A 7,092-nucleotide genomic window follows, 5' to 3' on the forward strand; every position below is an offset into this window, starting at 1 on the left:
AATGTAAACTGGTGCAGCCGCTCTGGAAAACAGTGTGGAGGCTCCTCAGAAAACTATCCATAGAACTCCCTTATGACCCAGCAATAGCACTACTAGGGATTTACCCAAGAGAGACAGAAATGCTGATGCATAGGAAAGTTTCCTGTTTTTAAGGCTACTTCCTAGAAGAAGTACATACTGTTTTTACTTTCATCCTACTGGCAAGGCAGCTGCAGGTCACAGTGCCCACAGGGGAGGGAAAGAACTAGTCTTTATTTGGTCAGGTGTGCTCAACTAACATTTGAGAGTTTTCTGAGGAAGAAGGAACTAATGGAATTATGAGACCACTAGTAATCTTTGTTTTTTAAGTTTATTTTATTTATTTTGAGAGAGAGGGAGGAAGGGAGAGGGAGAGAGAGAGAGAGAGAGAGAGAGAGAGAAAGAGAATGCCATGAGTTGGGGAAGGGCAGAGAGAAAATCCTGTATCATCGTGAAGCCGGACACCAGTTCAGATTCCCAAGCCATGAGATCTTGACCTGAGCCAAAATCAAGAATCAGACGTCCAAGCAACTGAGCTACCCACGAGCCCTGAGACCACTAGTAGTCTTAACCACACAGTTTCTGGATCATAAACCTTACTAATACTTCTTTTATCATATATATGTGATAGAACAAAATTCTGAAGAATAATCTAGTTCTTTTCCTAGAACTGTTTTTGATAATTTTTTTTTAGTTACATTTGGATTGGTTTAATTTGCCCTGAATTGTTATATAATATATAAAAGGTGCTAGGAATTTTTTTGAAGGTGCAAGTCTTCAGAGGAGTTTATCCATTGTAGTATTTGGGTCATTGGTGGCCTAAGAAGATATATCTAACTGGGTTTCTTATGCCCATTCTTTTGAAACACAGGTTATTACTTTGAATGTCAAGTAACTTATAGAAGATTTAGTCTATATTCATCAGTTCATGTTACGGTGGCATTAGTCCATTCACTAAATTCATAGTGAATCTTCAGTGCAGTAATAACTTGCCCGAGTCTTTTATCGAACATAACAGTAGTGGATTTTTTCTAGTATTTGTTTTCTGTGTGTTATTATTACTGCTCTTTATTATTTCCTTTTTATTTTTGCTTTCAATTTAATTTGCTCTTCTTTTACTAGCTTAAGGTGAATTTTGTTCATTAGCTTTAAAACTTTTTTAAGTTATTTAATTTTTCATTCATTCATTCATTTTGAGAGAGGGAGAGAGCACGAGTGAGTGAGGGGCAGAGAGAGAGGAAGAAAGAGTGTGGAGACCCTAGGGGGGCTCAGGTTCCCCTTGAAACAGGGCTGGTGCTCACCCAAAGTGGAGCTTGAACTCATGAACTGCAAGATCATGACCTGAGCCAAGGTCAGATGCTTAACTGACTGAGTGAACCATCCAGGTGCCCCTAAAACTTTATTTTCTACTATAAACATTTAAAGCTATAAATTTCCTTCTAAGCACTGTCATAGATGGGTCCTACAAGTTTTGTTAAACTGTTATTTTCCTTATTCAGTTTTAAATACTTTCTGATTTTCCTTGTGAGTTCATCTTTGGACATATGTTCTTAAATTTCTAAATATTTGAGGCTTCTTTAGATACATTACTCCTGGTTTAATTATTTTGTAATCAGTGAACATATTCATTAAGGTTACAGTGTTTTGAAATTTATTGACTTATGACCTAGTACCTGCCTTATCTTAGTAAACTTGCACACTGACGAAGACTAGTAAAGTTGTTGGATAGTGCTCTTGCAGTTGTTGGTGTAGTCCTCTATAAGCATCGGTTTGGTCAAGGTGATTCTTAATGTCATTCAGATATTCTATATCTTTACTGAATTTTCTTTTTTGCTAGTACTCTCAGTGAATTAGAAGGAATCTTAAAGTCTCTAGCTACAATTGTAGGTTTGTCTATTTCTCTTTTTAGTTTTGTTAGATTTTGCTTTATGTGTATTGAAATTCTATTAAGTGCTTACACATTAATAGTACATTTTTTCCTTTATCAATATGAAATGTTCCTCATTACATCTGGTAATCCTCCTGGATTTGAAGACTACTTTTTCTAATGTATTCCCATAAACTTCCATACACTTACTATTTTCAGGATATATCTTTTTCTGGCCCTTTATTTTCAATCCATTTGTGTCTATATTATAGTTAAAGTACATCTCTTACAGATAATAATATATAGTTGGGTATGGCTTTTTTAGTCTGGTGCCTTAGACCACTCAGCCATCCTGACACCCACAGGTATGGCTTTAAAAAAAAAATCCAGCCTGACAATCTCTGCCTTTTAATAGGAATGTGTAATCCTTTTGTGTGTCTTATAATTATTGATATAGTAGGTTTATATTTACTTTTTTGCTATTTGTTTTCTATTTGCTTCATCTGTTTTTGCTCCTCAGCAATTCCTTCCTGATTGTCTTGTGAGTTAAATATTTTTTCTTTTTAAATGTCTATTTATTTTTGAGAGAGAGCATGGCAGGGGAGGGGCAGAGAGAGAGGGAGACTGAACCGAAGCAGGCTCCAGGCTCTGAGTTGTCAGCATGGAGCCCAACGTGGGGCTTGAACCCACAGGGTGCGAGATCATGACTTGAGCCGAAGTTAGACACTTAAAAAATGACTGAGCCACTCAGGCACCTCTGGGTCAAACGTTTTTTAGTATTCCATTTTAATTCCTCATCTGTCCCTTCTGTTATGGCGCTGTCTCCATAGGAAGTTGTTCTAAGGATTACAACATACATTTTTTTTTTAAATTTTTAATGCTTTTTATTTATTTTTGAGAGACAGAGAGAGACAGTGAAAGCAGGGGAGGGTCACAGAGAGAGGGAGACACAAAATCCAAAGCAGGCTCCAGGTTCTGAGCTAGCAGTCAGCACAGAGCCCAATGTGGGGCTCAAACCCACAAACCATGAGATCATGACCTGAGCCGAAGCCGGTCGCTTAACTGATTGAGCCACCCAGGCGCCCCACAACATGCATTCTTAATCACAGTTACTTAATTTCATATTGTATCATGTAACATTGCAAATATAACCCTATTTTATATCATTCTGTTTCTCTTATTGTTATTATATATTTCATATCTACCTATGATACCCCCATAATTCATTCTTATATTTGCCTATTCTAAGTACCTTATATAAGTGGAATCATAAAAAGTATTGTCCTTTGGCTTTACCAATTATAGTGTTTTCAAGGAAAATCCATGTTTTAGCATATATCAAAATATCACTTTTTATGGTTGAATAATATTGCATTGTATGTGTATACAACATTTTGTTTATCCATTCATCTGTTGATGGCTTTGGGTCATTTTCCAGTTTGTAGCCATTGTGAATAATACTGGTTATGAACATTGGTGTGCAAATAACAGTTCAAGTCTCTGCTTTCATTTCTTTCGGATATATACATAGGAATGGAATTGCTGGATCATTAACCTTTTGAGAAACTATTTTCCATACTGGCAAAACTATTTTACATTCCTACCATCAATGTGTGAAGATTCCAGTTTTTTCACATCCTACTATTTTTTTTAAACTTTAGTTTTTCATAGCTTTCCTAGTAGTCATGAAGTAATATTGTTTTTGTCATTGTTGAGTTTTAGGAGTTTTTTTTTTTTAAGGGAATTTCTTTTTTTTTTTTAATCCCTTATCAGATGCATGATTTTCAGATATTTTCCCCATTTTGTTGGTTGTCTTTTTGCTTTTCTGTAGCATCCTTTGGTGTGCAAATGTTTTTAATTTGATGAAGTCCAATTTGTTTTTTCTTTTGTTGCTTATGCTTTTGTTATCATATTCATGAAGTTGTTGCCAAATCCAATGTTATATTTTCTCCAGTGTTTACTTCTAAGAGCTTGTTGTTTTTACTCTTAAATTGAAGTCTTTGAACCATTTTGAGTTAACTTTTATATGTGATGTGAGTTAAGGTCCCAGCTTTATTGTTTTACATGTGAAAATACATTTCCCCTACACTGTGGTCCCAAATCCATTTCTCCACTAAATGGTCTTGGGATATTTGCTGAATTGAGACATAGATCATAGGTGTGAGGGCTTATTTTTGGGCATTCTATTGCATTCTCTTGGTCTGTACGTCTCTATCTCTGTATCATATTCAAAATATGTTAAGAAACTATTAATATAGCTTCTTAATAAGCTTTGAAATCAGCAAATGTGAATCTTCCAACTTTGTTCTTTTTCAGGATTGTTTTGGCTATTCTAGGTCCCTTTCAATTCCTTATGAATTTGAGGTTGAGTTTTTCTGTTTCTGTAAAAAGTGCAGTTGGGATTTTGATAGAGATTGCATTGAATCTGTGTATAATTTTGGGTATTCTCATCTTAACAAAATTAAGTCTTCCAATTCATGAAGAAGGAGATGTCTTCCATTTATGTCTTCTTTAATTTCTTTCAGCATTGTTTTACAGTTTTCAGTATATGAGTTTCTTACCTTCTTGGTTAAATTTATTCCTAAATACTTTATTCTTTTTGATGCTGTTGTTGATGGGATTATTTCCTTTTGAATTATTCATTGCTAGTGTATAGAATACAGTTGATTTTGTATTCTGCAACTTTGCTGAAGTTATTAGCTCTAATAGTTTTTGATGAATTCTTTAGGGTTTTGTACCTATAAGATAATGTCATTGGAGATAATTTTACTTCTTCCTCTCCAATATAAATGTTCTTTTCATTGCCTAATTGCTTTGACTAGAGCTTTAAGTACTTTGTTGAATAAAAGTGGAGAAAGTAGATATCCTTGTCTTGTTCATGACTTTAGGTGGAAAGCTCACCCATGTCACCATTATAATGCTAACCTTGTGTTTTTCATATATGGCTGTATTAGTTTCCTCGGTCTGCTATAACAAAGTATAACACACAAGGGGTACCTGGGTAGCTCAGTTGGTTGGGCATCTGACTTCAGCTCAGGTCATGATCTCATGGTTCATGAGTTTGAGCCCTATGTTGGGCTGTGTGCTGACAGCTCAGAGCCTGGAGCCTGCTTCGGATTTTGTATCTCCCCCTCCCCAACTTGCTGTTTCTCAAGGACAACTAAACATTAAAAGAAATTAAAAACAAACAAAAAAAACCCCACACAGTACAACAAATTGGGTGGCCTAAAATAACAAATTTGTTTTCTCACTGTTCTAGAGGCTCCAAGTCCAAAATCAAGGTGTTGGTAGGGCCTTCTCTTTATGGAGGCTCTGGCAAAGCACATTCCTTGTTTTTCTAAGCTTCTGGTGGTTGCTGGCAGCCTTGGCATTCTTTGGGTGGGACATATAATTTCAATTTATGCCTTCATTATCCATGGCATTCTGCCTCTGTGTTTCTACTTTCTTTCTTTTTTTTTTTTTTTTAAATAAGGATACTAACCAATCATTGGATTAGGGCCCATCCTTTTCCCATATCACCTCATCTCTGTTTCCAAAGATCACATTCTAAGGTTCTGAAGATTAGGGCTGATCATATCTTATGTGGGGACACAATTCAATCTATAACAATGGCCTTTATATATTGAAGAAGTTTTCTTTTATTTCTAGTTTATTGTTTTTATCATGCAAGAGTGTTGGATTTTGTCAGATGTTTTGTCTGCGTTAAGATGATCATGTGTTTGTTTTTTTCCTTCAACCTATTAATGTTTGTATTAACTGATTTTCATATATTGAACCACCTTTGCATTCCTGGGATAAATTCCATGTGGTAATGGTGTATAGTTACAGTCCATTTAAATGCTGCTAAATTTAGTTGGCTAGTATTTTGTTGAGGATTTTTTCATCTCTATTCAAAAGGGATGTTGTTCTGTAGTTTTCTTGCAATCTCTTGATTGAGCTTCAGGATCAGAGTAGTGATGGCCTCATAGAATGAGTTAGCAAGTGTTCCTTCCTACTTCTAGTTTTTGGAAGAGTTTGAGAAGCATTAGTGTTAATTCTTCTTTAAATGTTTGGTAACTTCACCTGTGAAGCTATCTGGTCCTGGGCTTTTCTTTGTTGGGAAGTTTTTTAAATTACAGTTTTAATTTCCTTATTGATTATAGGTTTATTTAGATTTTCTTTTTGAGTCAGTTTTGGTAGTTGTGTGCTTAGAGGAATTTGTCCATTTCATCTAGGTTATCCAGCCTATTGGCATATAATTTTATATAGCATTCTCTTATAATTTTTATTTCTGTAAAGTGAGTTGTATGACTCCCGTTAAACTTACAGTTTAGTAATTTGAGTCTTTTTTTCCCCTTAGTCTAACTAAAGGTTTGTCAATTTTTATGATCCTGTTAAAGAACCAAGTTTTAGTTTTGTCAATTCTATTTTTCTATTTTCTATTTCATTTATCTCTTTAATCTTTATTATTTCCTTCTGCTAACTTTGGGTTACATTTGCTCTTTTTCTTTTTTTTTTCTCCCTATTTCCAATCTTTATTACCATTTTTATACCATGTTTATACCATTCTTAAGTCAAAGAACATACTGCCATGCTTCTTTGTTGAATTTTAAAACATATTAATGTTGCCAAGTCAAATTTAAATATAGTCACAAATGATGTCACAATTGACAAACACACAGAATTATAAGAATCAGGAGTGAAGAGCAGGGAAAAAACCCAAATGCTTTACAACATAGCCGTATCAAATAAATTAAATAAAATGTCAAATTTATTAGGCTATCATGTTAAAAATGGAGTTTGTGTGAAAATATAATCAAACAGAACTAAAACCTGTCTAACAAATGACACAAACAAAAATGATTTCTAAAACCTTTGAGTTAAGTTTAAGTCTAGTTGGTGGGGATTAACAACCTATGTATTCTTCATACTAATTTTAGAACTAAGTCCTACAATGACATATTAATTAATTCATTAGTTTCTTCTGACAACAGAATTCTAAACACATGAAATTAATGCAGTGGCTGCAGCACCTGCTAGCATTTCTCTATGTTGGGTTATAAGAACAATCACAATCCCAGACTTTAGCCTCTACTACAAAGCTGTCATCATCAAGACAGTATGGTACTGGCACAAAAACACATGGACCAATGGAATAGAATAGAGAACGCAGAACTGGACCCACAAGTATATGGCCAATTAATCTTTGACAAAGCAGGAAAGAGTGT

At 34.7% G+C, this 7,092-nt stretch overlaps 1 protein-coding gene across 3 annotated transcripts in view; it reads left to right on the forward strand.

The window, feature by feature from the left end:
* Positions 1 to 7,092, forward strand: part of LOC115300330 (phosphatidylinositol 3-kinase regulatory subunit gamma) — a 131,468-nt gene that overhangs the window by 97,997 nt on the left and 26,379 nt on the right. The gene's annotated exons all lie outside the window — the stretch shown is intronic.

This window comes from Suricata suricatta, chromosome 8, assembly GCF_006229205.1.
Source record: "Suricata suricatta isolate VVHF042 chromosome 8, meerkat_22Aug2017_6uvM2_HiC, whole genome shotgun sequence".
NCBI lineage: Eukaryota > Metazoa > Chordata > Mammalia > Carnivora > Herpestidae > Suricata > Suricata suricatta.